Raw genomic sequence first — 21,633 nt, forward strand, 5'->3', positions numbered from 1 at the left:
ACTGTATAAAGGGAAAAGACTCACCAAGGAAACTTACATATTCTCAGTGCTGAGTACTGATTTGAAACCACTGTCAGCTGGTCCTACCATGAGTCAGCAGAGTTTAGCTTACATCAGTTAGGGATTGGTAAAGCTTAATGAACTCCTCTATGCCCTCCCCCTTTCTTAAAGTATCCATCTTACCATGGGGCAGTGAGTGGTACGGTTTGCTTAAAGGTGACACATGCAACTATGTACCAACAGGTTTCCACACCTGTTTTTTTATAGAGGCAAGATTCTGTCCTCTTTGAGCTGCCTAATAGTGCAAAGAAGCCAGATGCTTACAAAGCAATCTGGTTTACAGATTTAGGGTTTTTTTCCCATATAACTACTTCAAGGTTTTCTGTCTTAATCACTGCTGATTTTCCTCCAGCCACATGACTGTGAAAGCAGTTTCACGTTACTATTCCTAATAGATGAGCAAAAATAATTTTAGCTGGATATAAAGTGGTTTCAGACTGAAATGAAGAGAGCGGCACTCTGATTTTAATTTAATAAAATTATGATCACATTCATTGCATTCGTTGTATTTTTGATTTGTTTGTTATACGAGAAATAAGAGAAGCAAATCACAGTGTAAAGCAGATATCTCCAATGCAAACACAGAAAATACAATACATGGAAGAGAAATATATGTGATAGTAAACAGGGAAATTTAGAGGTCCATAAATCATATGCAGATACTTTCCAATGACCCTCTGTATGGGTTATTGGAATTACACATTTTAAATCTTCCCTCCTAATTCTCCTTTTCTTTGACCTCCTTTGAGAGAAGTACAGTGCTTTCAAAACAATTTGAAAATATTTGATACACAGTGACATGGACAAGTAAAGAAGAGGAAGTGGTATCTGTCCTTCAGGAGTAGGAACTTCTTCCTTTGAATTGAAATAACCACGCAGTTTATATAATAAGGCATTTTATCCATGCAAAAATAAGACTCAGCTATTGCTAGATTTCCTCTGCTGAAAGTCTATCACACTCATGCTTAAGTATACAGCAAAAGCAAGGGGATGCAATGAGATATGAAAGGTCACAGGTGAGACTTCTGCTTTCTGCTAGTAGCTTTATTTTCAAGACAAACTCATCTCTTCAGTAATCCTTCAGCCTTTCTTTAATATATGTTTGTGAGTATCCTCCCAATCTATGCATGTTAGTGGTTCTGTTGAGTGCATTTCATGCGTTTGTTTACCATGCCACTAAATATTTTTTTTGTATATGCTGCTTAACTGTTTTAGATAGCAACACAGTTTTTGGTAAAAAAGAAGAACATTAAAACTATCTTTGTACTTTTGCAAATTTCTTAAGGACAAAGAAGCATAATCTGGTTTCTGCAATGTGGTAATTGCATTAATGCTCAAACAGCATTCCACCTTTTTATTGTTCCTTTTAAGTTGGTTTTGCCAAGTTTCTTGCAACGATATGACTCTTTTTTCTTAGCAACACTTACCTGAAATCAGCCACTGAGAAATTTCTTTGACACCCCTTCACACCCTATCTGCTAGAAGTCCAATACTCTGCAGCATTCAGAGCTCTTAGACTTTTCATTGAACTACTGATTAACCTCCCAAAAGACACACCTTATTAGATTTGGTGACAGAGAAGTTGGAAGCCTTTTCCCTTCACTGCCACAACCAGATATTGGATGCTTTTCAGATGCAGCTGCTGTGGAGATTTTACCAAAAAAAAAGGTGTTTCTTTCCCATTATCACAACAAGATATTAGGAGCTTTATAAGAATTTAAAATTTAAAGTTTACATTGTTCTTCTAGAAGACAATGGGTTTTTTTCCCCTTTCAATGCTATGTCATGTTCTTTTCTTTCTTTCAAAATATTCTAAATATCTCACAGAATTGAAACTTCTGGTTTTCTTCCTACAGAAGTTCTTCATTTCTTTCAAATAAATTTAACTACAGAATTTTCTGATTTGGGTCCAACATCAGAATTTGCAAAGCCTCACCTCCAGTTCTAGAGCTGCCAATTCCTGTAGCAAATGTTGCAATTTTGGATTAAATTTGTGAAACTCAGAATACAAAATGCAGCATGTTTTGTTTTAGCAGATGCTTGGAGTCCTGGGAAGTGTATCACCAGTGGTACAAGCAGTTTTAGAGCTCAGCGGTAATTGTTTCATTCCACCATCTCTGAGTAAAGAAAATTGTAAACTACTACACTTCTGCTTCTTTATTGAATAGAATCATTTCAACTGGAGGAAACTGCTGTAGAAAGTTGTAACAAAACTGCATTAAGCTCTGGTGGGGATCTGCAGTTCCTAAGTCTTTCACTGATTTATAATACAGAAGTAGTTTAATTCCATGTGGTTTTAGTCCCTTGTTAACAATTTAATGAAAGTTGTAACATTATGTCTGTTTATATAAGTTTTACACACTTTAAGGTATTTAAATTTAAGGTAATGAATTAATTTGGTAAGAGATTAATCCCCTTGCATTCTAGCCGGTCCTCAGAGATTAGAGGGGCTAGGGACGGCTGGACTTATCTCTTAATAGGTATGCCAATTATGGCCGTAACTATAGGCCTGACACCCGATGCACAAACAGCCCCTATGCTGTAGGTCCAGTTGTGTTCAAGAGAAGCAGTCAGGTTCACAAATAGTACGGTTTATTCTTATGCAACATCTACAGATTCTTTGAGATTGCCTACGATAAATGCACAAACTGCGGGTAGGTTATATAGCACTACACACAAAAAAGATTGCAATCACACACACTTATTTCCCAGGTAATCACTTGGTGTAGCTGAGGGCCTAAATCTTACCAAAAGGCATCCCTTTGGGCGGGTGGCGGGGGAGGCGGCGAGGAGCACAAACCCATCAATCTGTCCCTCTGATTTGGTATCGGATTATCGTCCCTCCGAGTTAGATACAAACTTGGGGTAGTATTTATCTAAGTATGTATGTGTGAGTGGGTGGGACTGTGGTCAAGCCATTGTTTCTTGAGTAATGACACAGCACATTCCTTGGTGCAAGGTGTGCACTGTTTTTGTGGGAAAAGAGGAAGAATGAGAGATACGGTCCACAGAGTTCTGAAAAACAATCCTTGAAAGAAGAGAAAGAGCAGGAGATAAATCTGCATAGTCATGTCAAATATGCCTTGAGAAAAGTGGAAGAACGGGACCGTGCGGCCTCCACCTCACTTCTCATTCCTCCTTGGTGCCACAGCAACACAAATCACTGGATCTCCATCCCATCCTATGTTCTGGGCACCATGTGTTAAGGGAATGTGTGTTTTGCAGTTTTTTTCGCTGTTTCGCTTTTTGCACACTTCCAACACTAACATTTCATTTTCCCAAAACAGGAATTACAAGACCTGACCATCAATAAACCTGGAAGATTTCACAGTCCACTGCTTAGTGACCCTAGTCCTTTAGTCACAGCAAAAAAGAGCACTTTTACGCTGTTTGCATACAAAGCTAGATGAAATCAGTATTTCACAATACTACATATTTAACAGATCTATGTATTGTCAACTTCAAAAATTACTGGAGTATAAATATGTTTACTCAGGAGCAAGCTACAAGAAATGAAGGGTTTGTATCATGTCTAAGGGATGCAGTTGCAGTAAGAAAAGGGCGGCCCTTGTGCTTGAGGCACAAGAGAAGATGGGATGCAAGACAAGTGGCTTTTACCCCTTATTCTTCCAGAGCTGCTCTGTGATACAGCTCATATGACCAAAATAAGATTTTAAAGTTTGCTACCAAGTCTGGCTGTATCTATTTTTCTGTGAAGTGGATGGCAGCAATACTTGCCTACCTCATAGCTGTTGTATCAAATTCAGCTTGAGAGGCAAACAACAAAGTCCCTGACCCTGCACCTGTGAAGGAAGAAATACAGGGGTTTTGAGGTGCCAAGAACTTGCATTGCCAAGGAAGAAATTAATTTCTTTCACCTCTAGCAAATCAAGAGAGTAGACAGAATGACAAAATGGGCTGTATAAAAAAAAACAACAGCGAGTCTAGACGAGACCAAATTGCAACACTATTGAGGTCTGTATCAGGAAAGATGGGTGTGTGTTTAAGGAAAGGAAGGGAATGTTGGAGAGTGGGATGGATCGGCTGTTCCCTAAGAGGGATGCGAGTGCAGAAACACAGCCCCTGGACCAGGGACTTCACCAGCCAGCACCTCTGCAAGAGGAGCAGAACAGGCTTGGGGAAAACAGCCAGCTTCAGCTATGAGGCTACACCTCCAGGCAAGTTCACAGCAATAAGGCAGCTCCAGGGTAAAGCTGAGAAGTCCATCCATGAGTGTGGGACAGATTCAGGTCTGGTGAGAATAACCACAGTCAGACACAGTCCCATGATTGCTGAGCAGGTCTGTACCAACAAGACAGGTCTGAGGACAAGCCAGGAAACAGGTCCAAACCAACAGGGTCCATGACAAGCACAGCTGTGATGGAGAGAGAGAGACCAGCATTCCCACAGCATCACTGGGGCAGGGTGCTGGGCTGAGCTGAAATGGGGTCCTGGGTCACAGGTGGGGGGGCTGCGTTGGCGGGTCAGTCAGGGGCGAAAAGGGCTCTGGGGTGCTCTCAGAGCCCTGACACTGAATTTTGGTTGTTGGCATGTTTTTTTACTTCCTATATGATCTCTATATTATGATTCTCTGAGTACAATGTATAAATGATCCCCTACCTCGCAGGGATACAAAAGTTGCACACATATTGATTTTGTTTTAGGTGAACAGATATTGCTCACTTTAGTGGGATTATTAATGCAGGCACCTGCTCACCAGTAGTAAATAGCTAGAATCCATTTAAACACAATATTTCATTTTTATCAAGCCAATTTTATCCATGTTTCCCAGGAAAATAATAAATAAAGGCAATATTCCTGATGAATTGTCAATCTAATGATGATAGTTTGGATTCAGGGGTCTCCACTGATCAACGGTTCAAACTAGGTTTCGGATTATATGTTTAAAGGCACAGTTCGCTCATTTAATCCTAACTCTGCCAGTTACAAAATAAATTTAATAACTTTTAGATTAATCATACTACTTTGCTTTCAACAGATATTTCCGATGACCTTTTGGTTCACTAAAGCTGCATGTAAGTACTGCAAGCTAAATCCTTGTTGTTCAGGGAAGTCTAATCCTACCAGATGTTGATCACAAGAGACTCCTAATGAATGAGAACTGGTCAGACCAGATGGATTATACGATCAGATATTTTACTAAGATTTCCTGCTGCTGAGATTTATACCATGTACTTTAAAATGTTGTACTGTAGGAGTTGCAGTACAGAGATATAAATATATGTTTACAAAACAAATGCATGAATTATAAGAAAAAATATTTCCTCATTACATGGACAAAACGTAAATTATGAGTAATTGCAAAGGACATTACAATTTCTGAGATTAGTGGAGATGGAGAGATCTCACCATATACAATGCATTACAAGCAAACATAATTATCCCTATTTTCATTCCAATGAAACAAGCACATTACTCACATTTAGAGGCTTAGAAGCACCGAGTGAAACTTACTTTCAAGAAATACTGTATCTGGAGAAGATAAATTGTGCAATACTAAATACTGATACTTGTCATTGCCCTTAGATACAGATGAAAATTGAGGTATACTTTCATTGATATACACATCATTTGGGATTACAAAAATGAAAGAGGAAGCAGAACCTTATTTTGAGCAGAGAAATAACACAAAACAAAAGATAAAGCGTAGATAAACAAAAAGGAAACAGTAAAATATTATTTAAGGTATTAGGAAACAGTCCCATTTACAGGAAAATTAAAAAACTAAATATATCTTATTGTGCTAAGGAGAAATAAAATCAGAGTGTTGGATTTCCTTTTTTGTTCAAAGGAAATCAGATACTTTAAAAAAATCACATATTGTGTGTGGATTTCAGGGTGAGAGGAAGGGAAGAAGGAACCCTGGGATCTTGGGTTTTCACTTGAGAAAACTGTCAGTATGGACTTTCAAGAAAAATATTACTTTTTTCATTGAAGTAGGACTCTAGCACATGGATCTAACCTGGAAACAAATGCAATCAGAATAACTCTTGCCGCAAGATGTACCCGAGTGTTTCAGACTGAGTGTTTTGGACTAAAGTAATAGTAATTATACTAATAATAACAGAACAAAAATAGGATATTGTATAGTTTTACTTTTTTATATATATAACTACATCTTCCAGTTAAAAAATGCTAATTTTCCTCCTTTCTGTCTGGAATTTCAATGTGGTAAATATGACTTCACATAAAACCTACATATGCGTGACTACCACACATATCATACCTATTCAAATATAAACCTTTATAAAGTCACATACAAAATGCTCTAATTCTCTTCTCTGCTTCCCCCAGTTCTCTAAAGTAGAAAAATTCCTTCTCATGTTTTTTGGTCAGAGAAGCTAAATATAATTATGAACTCTGTTGTTAAACCTAATAGTTGTGGGTAAAAGAATTAATAGGAATTTAGGGTTCTTGTGGTAGGGCTGATGTTTATCAGGGCTTTTTAAGGTGACTTACAAACAGTTTGAGTTAGAAAGTGATTTCTCTGCAACAAGAAGATAAAATCAATCCATCTTATCAAGAAGTGGTATTCGAAGATGCCAGTATATTACAGTGAAATAAAAATTTAGTTAGCAAAAAGAAACAGGGGCCAGCACTATGACAAAGTATGTACAGATTAAGTTCCACTGCTAAGGAACTTGCATGTTAAGGATCTGCACAATAGGTTCAGCAGGACTTTGAGCAGCCCAAAGAAACAAACTCTCTTCAATAAGAGTTGTTTCTAAGACATGTAAACACACAACTCAGTAGTATAGCAGAGAAGGAAAAGGCATGGTACATTCCTTATAGGAAAAAATGCATAATGCATTGCAAAGCCAGAAAGGATCCCAAAGACAGTAGGCAAGGATTGAAAGTTAATGATATATGTTGTAAGAAATAACATCAGTTCACATGAAGATTTCAGGTGCACCAATGATCAAAACTGAAGAAAATATATACAGAATATACTTCTGGTTCCTTCAGTGTGAGATACCATCTACAAAACTGAAGGTAATGTGGTTCTGATGGCTTCCAGATAAATAGGACAACCATTCTTCTACAAAGTTTATCAGCCTGACCCTTAAAGATAGCAGAATAAAAGCAAAGGGTCTGGAGGTTGTAATATTACACAAAAGTAATTTTTATGCCAGATATTATGAAAGTAAATAGGAGCCACATTGACAATAGATTATTTCATAATTTGTAAACTGATGCCAGAAGCAGAAGTAATTAAGCAAGAATTTAGAAATGCTGCTTTATTAAAGCAAGTGAATGCAATAGGACTATTGAAAGTTGGTGCAAGCATTCAAGTAACTAGGAGTGCTGAAATACTAAACATTTTATCTTAGAGGGAACATAGAGGCAGACAAGTAAAGGTGCTCTATATTATGATGTGTGGAGTGTAAAATGCAAAAAATAGAATATATCTGGATCTTTTTCTGACAAAATTTCAAAAGGTTTGGAGTATGTGTTTAGACAAAAAAATACTTAAATAAAAAATCTTTTAGAAACTACTTAGAATACATAGTAAATCTGCTTTACATTGGTGAATTTGGTCTAGATTAGGAAATAAGAACACAACAAGATGGAAAGTCTCATGCTATCACAGAAAAAAGAATAAATCGCAGCTTAGAAAGCTATCATGAATTTCTTTTGAAGCACAATTATATCACCCTCAAAACCAATTCTGTAGTAGTTTTCATGTAGCAAATAGACTGTTTGATTACTGAACCAAAAATGAGTGACTCAACATCTGATTACAGTATTACAGGTGGACAGCATATAGAACTCATTAGTAATTACATACGCACACATTTCAAACACATTTATTACTCAGAACCCATTTACTAAAACAATTCTGAGCAGAACTCATTGAGAGGGTTAATTCAAACAAAGCAATATGAATGATATTTAAATATTGTTTAAGAAAATGTTATCAGTGCCAAAAGAGCTATGACTTACAAGTACAAAAGAAAGCATCTTTATGTAAAATCCTCCTTGATTAAGCAGAATGAAAGCAACAGTAACATTTACACATTTACAGTCTCTCCATCCATGATGGATGAAATATTTTTTTATTCCAGCACTTACTCAGAAAGGTGTTACACAGATATTGCCAAAGTTAAGATAAATGGGCATTTCTAAGCAATGAGCCATCTCATCCATAAATAGATGTCTAAAACAGGTGAGATGAATTGCACCCTGGAAGTGCCTCTCTCTTTTTCTCCATTAACTATAAATGAAGCTTAGATGACTCTTCGATACAGACAGTTACAGACAGCTGAACTGTAGCTGAATCTCAGGTCTCAAAATATAACCCTGTCTCAAAATGGTGTTCCAATACTGGTAGCATCTACTGAAACTCAGAAACTCCAAAGATCCCTTACCTTCATAAAACGTTCTCAGGACAAGGTCAGAGGAGTGGGCTACTTCCCTGCATCCTTTCTCAATCTGACCACCCAACCTCCAAGGGAGAACACGCAGGTTCTTCTTCTACTACTTGGCTGGTAGAGGAGGTTTGTACAAACCATGGGGTTTCTGAAAAGCTTCAAAGTCTTATCTATCCAGGATTTTTTCTTTCAGAAAACCTAGGCCAGGTTTGAAGTTTTGCTGTGCACTCAGTTACTGTACTGGAGCTATAGTTATTTACTAACAGTTTAATTGCATCAGACACAGGGGACTATGTCAACATTTATGAAAACCTCTGTATTCAGGAGTAAGTGTTGTTATCAACTGAAAACTATGAATACAATCCTCAGGGGGAAACTAAAAAGAAAGAAATGTTTACCTAATATAAAAAATTGGATGACATTTTGATGAAGGGGAGATTATAGAAAACATACCTGTGAGAATACAGATGGTATGAAATTATTACTTTTTCAACAATCTTCCAAAAGAGCAATCCACATTCTTCAGAGTTCCTAAATGTGGAAAGGTCTGCAATATCAAGCTAAGATTTAATTCTATTCTATGCCTGAACTATGGGAATAGTTGTCCTCATTGCAATATACTGGGGTATTGGGCTTTAGGCATTTTAGGAGTAGAGGGATAGGTTTGCTTATAATTTGAAAACAGCTTAATAAAGCCTTTCATTAACTTACTTTACACTTGGCAATGCACTGTTCCAAATAGTTTTGTTTAGATCAACTTTGCAAAAAAACCCCTGTGGTTTCGTCCAGGTGAAAATGGGAAAACAGACACCACTTCGGGGATATAAGATCATCACATGATAATGTTGCACCAAATGGTAATGCTAATATAAATAGACATAAAAAATTTACCATATGAACCATGCTTCAGCCGCATGTTCCTTCCTTCTGGAAAAACATAGAAGTTACCTTTCTATCTCTTCTGACCCAAATAGGTCACTACACTAGGGAACTAAATTAGATGCTAACTGGAGTGATATTACTGAGCAAAGACAAGTAATCAGGAGATTTAAAAAACTGGTTTTCTTCTTTTTCTCCATTGTGTATCATTTACATTCAAAGAACTTTTTTCGCTTGCAATTGTCTATTAAATTGTGCTATCCTTTTCTGTTTTCTTAAGACTGAAATTTTGTAGCACATATTACTGAGGACTGTAACTTTAATCCATTTGGAAACTAAAGTTAGAAGAAACTAAACTGAAGATACATGATACTAAAGTAGTAATGTGTTTCTTACAGTATTATGTATTGAAATTTCATACTAATGTTTTATTTTCAGAAATAATCAAAAAACCTTTTGGAGTCTTTAAAGGAAGAAGCATAACATACTAATTAACTTTCTTCTGTCTTGTATACTCACATGCTCATTAATACCATTCCTGTGATCACTGGGATTATTATCTGAGGAAACAATTGATTTACAAACCCAAATGCCCACCTTCTGCACATGCAAGTGCTGTTGATCTGATCATTCTGTCAAAATGCTTCAGCATCAGCTCTCTGTGACAGACCCCATCTTTGCTTTATTCATTTTTATAATGCAGGAAAACAAAATAATTTCACAAATATTTCTGAAGTACAATTTTCTTTTGCATCCTCTTTGTTTGTGGGACCCAGTAAATCATCAGCAGCTCAGACCTTCCAAAGCAGGAGTGGGAATCTGGCTATAACTGTTGGCATCAAGAATTTGCACTCATCTGTACCAGATGAACTGAGGAGTTATGAAACCACGAAGAACTGAGATACTGTCAGTGTTACAGAAAAATCTCTTTCCTTATCACTTTCAAGCCTACAATCCAGAAGAAGGTTGAAATCCACAGTTTTAGTAGTGGCAGTCATCACAATGGGAACCACATCCTTCTCTTTGGATCTCCTCACAATATGCTGTATTTCAAATAACATACATACTATCTTACAGGCTAGCTGAAAGGCTACATAACCTAGGATATGTGCGGAAAAAGATCTTCCCCAGATGTCCAACCATGGTTTCATTTACAGAAAGGACTTCTGTAAATTCCATCTGTAAATCCCAACTGGTGCCCAAGGCTGTTAACTTAGCTGTTACTACATTCTGACCTATATATTTTACATTACTTTGTACAATGAGCTATAAAATTTCTGATAAGAATACTTGATAAGTTAAATTTTATTGTCATTTGATGCTGCAAGAAGGTTCAAATGGCCAAACACAACTAACATATTTTCTATTGGGGAAATTCATTATTCTGTCACTTCTGTGTATACCATTGTGAATGTTCATAGAGCCTTCTATGGTATTCATTCAAGTAAAACTTTTCCCTAATCTTTTGAAGACATCATCTAATGAGAACTTAATGCTATAATTAAAACTTTTGTAGGATGCAGTTGGTCCAGCCTTTAACTGTATGAAAAATAAAACCCCTGAAAAGTATTTTCATCAGTTGCAGAAGAGACAATTTTGAGGCAGAACACTGCTTTAAGAATGAGTCCTTGATGACTTGACTCTACCAAACAAGCATACACATGATGGAGTATGCTGTCCCACTGGGAACTACCACACGTCCTTAAAGATGGGTCTTAGGTAAAAACTTGTTAAGAAATTGGAGCTGCTTACCAGGTCACCCTTGGTATTTTAATAGTTACCAGACAGATTCTACTGGCTAAATGTGAAGCTCCTTTTCAGGACAGCACAAGAATATACACAATCAACAATTATTTTTAATAAAGAAACAGAATAGGACAACAGATATTCAACCACTTTCAACAGCTGAAAACTCTTCTGTTTCTTAAAGCAGTATATTTATATGTAAGATCTTCTCTGCCAGAGCAAGCAGGCCAGGAAAATAAAATGTCCAGAAAACAAAAGTATTAGAGTCTCTGCCCTTCATGTAGGCTTAAAACATACTGCAACAGAAGATTTACCCTAAGCAGGAGCTGAAGATCCAGATACCATGATGATCTTGCTAAAGTAAAAGTAACTAGTACAATCCATGTCCTTCCCTTTTCTTTTTTGGGTCATCAGTGCACCCAACAATACCAATTAAAGTTTTAAATTAGGGGTGTACCTTCAACACAATTTTTCCTCCATCTCACTGGCAAATTAAAATCAAGAGTTTGTTGACTTGTTCAATAAAGAGTTGTTAATCACCCCTTTGAGAAAGAGACATTAACTTTAGGAACCCTGAAGCACTGATTTCTGTGGAAGTTATCCCGGTAGAACAAAGCAGCAGCCATGTCAGAGCTGTATGGTGGCTATGCACCCACCTTTGACTACTGCTGCTACAACTTAAGGACAGCAGTGGCCAAATTCTACCCTACTATTAATCCGCCAACTATTAATCATTATAGGAAGCCCCACTTGAGTCTACCTATCAGTGAATGCTTCCTGAAGAATTGTCTTGATTTTACGGTTCTGTTTCCAAACCAAAAAGAGGAGAGTCACGTGATCCTAGAAGATGTCAGAAAGGCACATGAAGTGGAAGTGGATCACGTGCAAAATTAATGATATCTAACATTTAGTTAGTATGATAATGACATCCATTGCCTCAGGAAAAAGGATAAAATGAAAAAAATGAAAACTCAGGACTCTTAAAAGACACCCAGACATATGATTTCAACAACTTAAATGTATTTTGGAAAGGTGCCATGCACTTGATACAAAATTAAACTCTGCTTTTCTGGGAAGCCCATGAAGTTATGCCCCTGTCCCTTATATGTAGTAGCAAGTTGAAGTTCAAGGCTGCTTAATGGAATGAGAAAGTTGTTAAAAGTCTGCAACATTAAAAATAGTTGACGTTTAAATGGCACACTCTGGCATAAGGTGAGCTACAGTCGTTGCTGTCACATGGGGAGAAGCAAGTCACAGGCTAAACTACTATTTTTGCTTCTAACCTCTCTTTCTCTCTCCCCCTCCTTCCCCCTAGGAACTGATAATGGCACTATCATCTAGATATTGCTGATTCTCCCAAATTCATCATGAGAGACGTGACTGTTCTCTGCTGAAGTCTTTGGAGAGTAACCACTTCTATTAAAAAAACCCAAGCAACTTCAAAATGCGTAGGAGCCATAATCACATTTTTTTGGAAAACAGGAACTTAAGTAAGCTAGTTAATAGCTCAGTTAACCCATGTTAGTTAAATTAATCCAATTAATATATGCTATGCTAACTTTAAATTACCTTCACTTTTTAATCTAAATTAAAGTAAGGTAAAGCAAGATAAAGTAGTGGCTCTATTAGAGCATTTTCATCCTATTTTCTAGGACTACTAGATGATTAAACATTATTTCAGAGCTTGGGGATTATCCCTTGGTCCTTCAAGTTTAAAGAAAACACAGAAGCTATATTAACATTTTTTTGAATATTGAAGAAAACCTTGCAGCAATATTTCCAGCAATGGCGTATGACTGTTATTTCACACTTTATTTATTTCAGAATCCTCCGAAGGATACCATATGGTGGTGATAATTTACTGTACTTGAGCGTCTCAGTTTGATTCACATACTTCCTCCACTGAGATTTCAATTGTCAGCTGAAGCCGTACTCCTGTTACCTGTGAAAAGTCCTTCTAGAAAATAAATCTTCCCCTGGCTCTTGTACATATCTTTTGGAACCCTTTAATGCCTTTGTTAATTGCTCTTGCTCTTTCTCTTCTTTGGCAGACTTCTATGTTCTGAAATTTCTTCCATCTAATATCTTTTCCTGAAGCTTCTTAAATCACAATAATTCTTGGCATATCTTATATCAAGTCCTTTACAAATAAATTCTGCACATTCTTTTATATTATTCTGAATGGGATTTTGAACAGGCATTATGCTGCATCTTGGCATATTGTCTTAAGTAGCCTTACTGTGGTTGCACTCATTCTTAACAGCAATGTAGTTAAAAATACTGTGATGGCATCTTTTAATTTGATTGGCTTCACATTCCCTTTTCCTGCAGAGGGATCTTCCAGGGTCACGTTAATACAAGCTATTTGGTTTAAGAAAGTAAAGCCAATTTTATCCATGACTGAAAAAGGATACAAAAATATAAGCAGTTTATCAGTACTGTCTGAGATGAAGTCCCTAATTCAGTATGGAAACCAGAAGACAAAATCTTCTAGGTTATCTGAGAATTACTTGAAGTGTTTTATGCTATAAATTAAGCAAGCAGTTCCATTCTGTGTCTTTAGGTAACTTGTTGGCAACTTCAATTGGTGAAAATTATGTCTGTTTGTTATGGACTGGTGATCACCTCCTTGACCATGAGTTCTAATACTTTTTACTGTCACAGCCCTTTTCATTTTGACATTACGGATTGTGCCTGGAATACACAGAACACCTGGAATCAGACTTTACCCTTCTGTATCCCCACAAGAACTAACAACAATCTGGCATGAAAAAATGTTCTGTACCTTCATAAGCACATATAATGCTTTCTTTTAGCTCTCTTAGGGAGGTGAGAATACACATAGTGTCATTAAGGGTTAGGCATTTGACTTCACCGGAATTGAACAATCTCCTTAAAAATAACTTCTATCTATTTCTGAGTTTTAAACAAATTCCGTGCATTTGTTACATGTTTTTAATTGGTCGGAATGATAATACCCATTTAGCATTTTTTTTTTTAAACTGTAACATTAATACCCTGTAATATTAATCTCCCTCCTTTAAACAAGAAAGAGACCTAGAAGCACAGGGAATAATCCCAGTAGCCCGTACAAGCAAACTGTTCCGGCAAGAAGAAGCTGTACTGGACTGGGAGTCAGGAGAAAGACATTCATTTTGTTTAGGTAATGTGGGGATTTTTACAGAACATTTCTGCTAGAGCTCTGAAGGCGTATTTAAGTTCAGAATTGTTGATCATCCAATCTGAATAATTCTTTAAAGTTTCATCTATTTACTAATTTTATTTATTAATTTTAGTGCTCAGAGACTTTGGTGGATAATATCTGGAGAAGCTTGTTTCTGAAAAACCAGGGGCACTCCAAAATGCCAGAAGTGTATGTAGTATGAGAGCTTTTAAGAAACCACCATGATATCTCTACAGGACACATTTCACCATTTCTACCAACCATTCATCACTAATCTGTGTGAATAAATGTTTTAAATATCAATCCATTGACATGGAACCAGATTCTCCTCCACCTTATATAAACACATAAAATTAAGGGGAACCCAAAAGTTGCTACTGACATTTGGATCTAAAAAGGTATAACAGAAAGGAGGAGGGGAATCGTCCCTCTTCCTCTCCCTCCTCTCCCCTCCCTATTCCCCAGGTCACCAGATGATGTGATACTTTTAAGTATCTCCTAAAGGAGAAGAGAAACAAAGAAAGTGAGAATATCTTATAAAGCAGTGTGTCTCTTAGTTTCTAATAATTTCTCCAAACTGTTATATAATAGAGTTTAAGAGATTAATTTTCAGCTTTACAAGGGGAAGTGACATGCAAGTCAAACTTTTTTGATCATGCACCCTTACCAGCAAAAAACTGTTGAGATGCATCCCCAATGTATGTATATTTATTTATAAATTATATGCATGTTCTTGCTACTGTACTAATATATTATGTTTATTATAAAACAAACAAAATAGAAATTTAAAATTATGAGATAAAGATTAAATACTATTTTAAAAATTATTTTATTTATTAGAGATATAAAAAACCCCTTCTTGCTCTAAAACAATGTGATTGAATATCCTTCATTATTTTTTTAAACTCTTGGTTTAGCGATACAGCAATTTGAAGGCCCGGTTCTAAGTTCAGTTTATTTCAATACTTGGTTTTAATGACTGCTATCTGAAAATGGCACTTCAAAAAGATACGTAGATCCAAATGGAGGACATACATTGCTAGCTACACTTACTAAACCATGATATGAAGTTTTAAGTCCCATCCACCAATTATACAAAGGTTTTTGTTGAATTTTGGCTAGTAAGTTTCCATCTTTCCTGAATCAGTTGTTCTTGCAAACTAATCAGAAGGAGTTGCATTTTTATATATTTAATAACTGGGTTCAAACCCCACAAATTCTTGTTGGGAAGATTTTTAAACTGTCTAGAAAATTCAGTTTCCATGGGTTTTAAGTGTATACATATGAGAGTTTTTATTAGGTGACTGGCTTGCATAATTTTTGGCAACAAAATCATGTAACAATCAAAACATTTCCCAACATCTGTTTCCAAAATGCTCTCTCCATAGCGCAAGTTTCCTCTGAAAAGCAGTGACTTCCTCACTCATTGTTAAAGCGTCACTTTCACGGTTAAGGGACACATTAAGTGTGTTTATTTTTCTAAAAATATCTACTATGGACAGCTTCTTGTCATCACGGAAACAGTCAGCAAGTTTGGAACATCTGTCTTTTTGTAAAAGAAAAATGCATAACATCTTCAAGTTCAACAACTTTTTTAAGCACTTCACCATAAGAAAACCAGTGAACCTCCGTGGGGTACAAAATATTTTTCTGGTCACTCCCCATCTCATTACAGAGTATTGTAAATATTCTACTATTTAAAGAATTTTTTTTAAATAAAATTAACCACCTTGATAGCACCCTGCAGCACTTCATGCACTTTGGGCTCCAGCTTCTTGCTGCAAGAACTTGCCTATGACTGACACAGTGAAGGAATTTCACATGTGATGCTAGCTCAGTAACCTTACCCTGGAATAATTTTTTTTATTCCAGCTGCTCCATCAGTGGTTACACTTACACAGTTTCTTCATAAAACATTACTCTTATTAAAGAAGTAATACTGTCAAGAATGTATCTTCGGCAGTACATTTTTCCTTTAGTGGCTCACAAAAAGATACTAAATCTGTTTCATTATTGAAGCAGAAGCCAGCAAATACCATAAGCTGAGACATGAAACATCTGTATTTTCACCCAGCTGCACCAAACCTCCTACATGGCATGATTTGTTCTAATATCTGTTTCTTCAACACTTCAGCAACTCTTCAACTCTTCCGTGCATCTTCCAACAGTATTTGCTGACAAAGGCTTCAGTTTGTTGCCATATTGTTTTCAATGCATTTTTTCAGCCATTTTTACTGCAGCAAGAAGAACAGGTGTTGGCCCAATAGTATGGGGCTTTTTGTCTTTTGCTATTAAGTAAGAAACCCCAGAATTGTTTTTAAACATTTATGATTATGTCTAGTTATTTAAAGTACTAGACTGAGTATCACATGACTTTAAACATCGCTGAAAAAATCGTAGAGGTTTGTCTTCATGTTCTGGATGCTTAACTTTTAATGTCATTCTAATCATAATGGCTTCATATACTATCAATAGCTAATGTCTCAAGGCACAATATATTCTTAGGGCGAGGTTCATCATTAGCAACAGTAGCTATAAATCCATATTTCAAATAGTCTTCTTGAAAATTTTGCTTTTGTTTTTTGGCCAACTTCTTGTCAGATCTGGTTACCTTGTTGCTGTTTTTATCCATAATGTGGCTGACGAAAAGCTTGCACTAGCAGTAGGAGAAGCGTCAGTGCTGCCATTTTCTTCTTGTTCACTTGTACTGGCATTATCAGTATTATCTTCAATCTGTGGTTTGTCTGCAGGAACCTTTTTAAGCCACTCGTCCATTTTGTAGTTTAGTAAAAACTAGATAATATAATCCATAAATCCACTTAACTGGGCACATGTAAACTGTAATACATCACAATACGCTGAAGGTGAACGAATGAGTGAGGATGCCACTGCCAACCCCTCCATGCTGTGAAGTACCCACTCTTCCCTTAGGGCACCACAGGAACCCTATATGATCATCTGACCTATGGTGTAAAGCTTAATTTCTTCCTTTTTTTTTTTTAGATAAAAATAAATATAAATTGAAGTTCAACTATTTTCTTCCTTCACCCCCGCACACACCTCTGTTTGGAGACCACTGCTCTGGGCATCCTTAGCCCTACTTACTCTGTAGCTGGGCACAGTTCAGAGTTTGCCAGCACCTACATGGATTGCAGCATGGATTGAAGGCAATCTGTGCCCACCTGCAAAAAGACATACACTTCAAGACATATGCCTATATAAAAGACATATGCTTAAAGTACCTAGAGTCCCTATACACTCCTCTCCCAAGACTGAAGACAGCCAATTCTATACAGTTTTTCCACTAAAAGCAATGCCAAGAAAAAACTCAAAATTTAGAGGAAAACCATAAGATTGATTTGCAATTTGGAAATAGACTGTACAGTAAGAGACTAAATGAGTACTAAGATGGATTAAGACAGAACTGAATCATGATGATACAGTCTGTACATGATAAATTACCTACTTAAGGAGATTTTCTAACTCCAATCTCTTTAATCTAGCAGACAAAAATACATAAAATATAGTGACTGGAAGTTAAAGATGAAATAGGACACATTTTTAATGTGTATGGCTAGCCATTAGGACAGTGACAAAGAATATAGTAAATTTCCCAGTCTTCAGGTATTCTTGAGCATGAATACATGGGAAACAGGATTATAGATATATGAATCAGATTCTGTAGCATTTTCCTTCAGCAAACCAAGAAAATATCTGGGTTTTGACTATGAAACAATGATTTCATGGCAGAGATATAACCAAGCTTTCATATTTCAAAGTTCTTACTGGCATCCACTCTAAGCCCCACTCCAAAAATACACCCTTCACTTATTTGCACCTCAGTGTCTACATTAACAAAATGAGAATAAATACCCACAGATAATAAAAATATCAAGTTCTTTTTAACTATTTAAGATCTACTGATGAAAAACACTGATGACTTCCATTTCACTGGCAGCAACCTGAGCACAAAGCAGCAATGTGATGTACTGGGTCTGTCTGGAATGAAGTTACGAAGTCAACTTAAGATCTTCACAGCAGCCAATATAGTGCTGTGCTTTGCATTTCTGGCTAAAAAAGTGATGACAACACAGCAGTGTTTTGGCTATTGCTAAACAGTGCTTGCACAGTGTCAAGGCTTTCTCTCTGCCCCCTGCCCCCAAAAGTCAGTAAACTAGGAACAGGTAAGAGGCTGGGAGGGGACACAGATAGGGCAGCTGACCCAAACTGACTGAAGGAATATTCCCAACCATATGATATCATGGTCAGCAATAAAAGCTCAGGGAAAGATTTTTACATTATACTACACTGTATTAAGATCTACTGCTATGTAAATCTTTTTAAAGAAAAATACCAAGATTTTAATGCCAGAAGGAAATGTATCGATCACTTAGTCTGAACTCCTGCAAAATAGAGGGCATAACGCTTTAGTCAAGTACTGCATCAAACCCATGTAACAGAGATTGACAGAATCTCAGCCCTAATAAACAAAATCAGTTTTGAAAGTCCTCTCTGCCTTGGAGACAGGTGAGAACTTTTATTTTATTGCAGACACATTCTTAGGGTCACACTTGGAATCTCAGGTCCCACAGAGTTTAGCATTTGCTAATCAAATAATTGTATTTAGCTTTCTTTTTTTCACAGACAGTTTGCAGATAGGCCTAACAATAGCTGAGAATGTTTTCCTTCCTTGTATTGCTGACTGAAATGTAAACATCCATGCTATGTACATCTGAAAATACTTGCATTGTTTTTCGTTGCTGTCTTTCATTCTTATATTAAAGAGGTCTTTCATACTGTTAATTGAAAATGAATGCGCATTCAATTCTAGTCTACAGTTTTATTTTAAATTGACAAAGAATTTCTACCATGGTATCAAAGGATCTGGGAGCCCTGTTTAAGGTTACTTGGATTTCTAGTAAATGTAAATCTCTTCATTGTGAATTACCGAAGACTGTTAAACATTAATTCAGCAGAAGTGATATTTCCACAAGAAAAATAAAAATCAATCCATTTAATTGCATTTAACCACTTTCTTCTTATGTAAATATGTTAAGCCAGTATTCAAATCCCAGTATGTTCCATATTGCAGGCAGAACTGCCTGATTTGTTGACTTTGATTACTGTCACTAAACTCTGATTAATAATAGCTGTCACAACATAGCAACTCTCTACCATATTTTTTGGTAAGGGGCTATAGACAAGGGAGGTTAGAGGAGGTGCTAAGAGGCTATCATCTGGAAAAGATAGGTTAAATGTTGATACTCGTGTCCTGTTGTGCTCAGAATTTATGGAATTGATGAGTTATTTGCCCATTCCTGAAGGAGAATGGGGTGTTTATCTTTGCCCCTTACTCCTAAGCATGTTATAACATGGATCCTACAGGTTCTGAGTGCTTGCAGCCAGAATGCTTTATGGTGGTTTCTCCATGCACTCCTCAGTACTTACTTGGAATGAAATCAGAAGAATTAAATATTGCTCTTCCTGCAAGAAATAACAATGTATTTGTGGAAAATATTTTCCTTGAGTTGCTTAGAGATGGCTTTGTCCACTTCGTAAACCTGACTGGGTGGTGACAAACTTGCACCGCAGCATCACCCCTACTGGCTTCTCCTCAGATTCTGCCAAACTCTCAGCCAGACTCTCCTCCCTCCTGTAGAAGACATCTATGTGTCCAAGCTGCTCCTTCACAATAGAGGCCAGCCCTATTCTCCTCATTCATGACCTATATTTTCTGTTGAGCTTGCATCCATCCACTGCAGCAGACCAGCCATGTAAATTCTCGCACCGTCTCTCAGTTATTCCAGTGATGGAGTGTGGTGACTGCATGTGCAGCTCAAGTTCCTCCTGCTTGTTTCCCAGGCTGCATGCATTTGTGTACGTTTGAGGCAGGTGTCCCTTCACCCTGCTTTATTGCTCCTGAAGTCTCTCTTGTTTCCATCACTCTGCACTCTCTGCTTTTGACCCTGCTTGTCACTCAACCATGGGTCATAATCTCCCTCCCCTGTGGTTCCTAGTTTAACTTAGCCAATGGAAGGCAGTAGGAATCTGAACAGTATCAGTGATTTTTTTTCTATTGAGATACCTCAGCTTAGAGTGAAGATGCCCATGGGCTGTAAAGGTAACTTAGATGATTAGCTTAGGCTAGACACCACTATTTAGGGGGCTAACATTATACAAAATGAATCCTAAACAATGACAATTCCTGTGAGCAACGGGTTCATTCCAGCCCTGAGTCATCAGTTATGCTGGCATGTTCTCAGCTCATCATTAAAGCTGAAGCTTTACATGGGTCACACACCTTCAGTCCAGTGAACGTTTAACAGGACCAAATCTGAATCTGGCCTTCTTTATAAGAAAGATGGAAAAAAGTCTCTTTTACCAAGCCTATTCAGAATCAATCTTTACCTAGTTTTGTAGTTAAAAATATACTGGAGTCCTCCCTTAGAAAGAAAGGCTCAATCATAGGTAAATTTAAGAAACTGATGGCAAGTATTTTATATGGAAAAAACTAAACAACAAGTTATGCAAAGCATTTTAAGGACACAAAGTTTAAGCTGAACAAGGCAGTTAAGGTGAGGGGATTTCTTTAGTTTTGTATTTGTAGAGCTGCACAAAGGAAAAGCTATTCCAAGGGAAGGGAAAAGCTAAAACCAACTAGTTTCCAGTGTTGACAAGTTCTTGCCTTTTGCCTTTGACAAGCATTTGTCCTAAAGTGTCTAATATATTTATATAAACAAAAGCATCCATGAAACCATGGGTGATGGAATCCATCACAGAAACATTCATAGCAAATACCATGGTTTTTCATTTCAGCAAGCTGGACAAATGAAGCAAAGCTGGTCCGAGGGCAGACCTCAGGACCGATTGCAGAAGGTTGACAAGGGTAACATAGAGCACTTGTCTGTTCCACCAGTGCAAAAGCAAACACTTTGGCAATCATTAGACCTGACAGGGGCAAAAAATGAGATTTTTACTAGGCTGTAGGCAAATTAGTTTGCTAGTACATCAGAACATCATACAGGCTGAAATTAAACAAATAAAGCTAAAGTGAGGAAAACGACTGGAAAGTAAAATAAGAGCTGAAGGCTACACTGCAGCATATCATAATCAAAAGATAATTCATATATTTCCATCCTCTCCTTCAGGGCGTACCATTTCAGTGTGATGCAGACAGCCCTAAAATCTTCAGTACCGTGAGAAGTATAATTTTTCAGTATCGCCAAAGAAATATATCAGAGCTGGGAACTTCACAAGCTACACACTGCATGAGCATGGCAATTCGGATCAGTGCTAACCTAGGGGTCTCTGAATTCTTATTTATTTTTACTGTGATTGTCAGGACTAGCTACAAAACCTTACAGTAAAAAT

General features: G+C 37.0%; 1 protein-coding gene across 3 annotated transcripts in view; it reads right to left on the bottom strand.

Annotated features, from left to right (window-relative positions):
• The window catches only part of GABBR2 (gamma-aminobutyric acid type B receptor subunit 2), a 489,241-nt gene that overhangs the window by 264,786 nt on the left and 202,822 nt on the right, over positions 1–21,633 (bottom strand). The window lies entirely within an intron of this gene.

Source organism: Strix aluco, chromosome 1 (genome assembly GCF_031877795.1).
Source record: "Strix aluco isolate bStrAlu1 chromosome 1, bStrAlu1.hap1, whole genome shotgun sequence".
Lineage (NCBI taxonomy): Eukaryota > Metazoa > Chordata > Aves > Strigiformes > Strigidae > Strix > Strix aluco.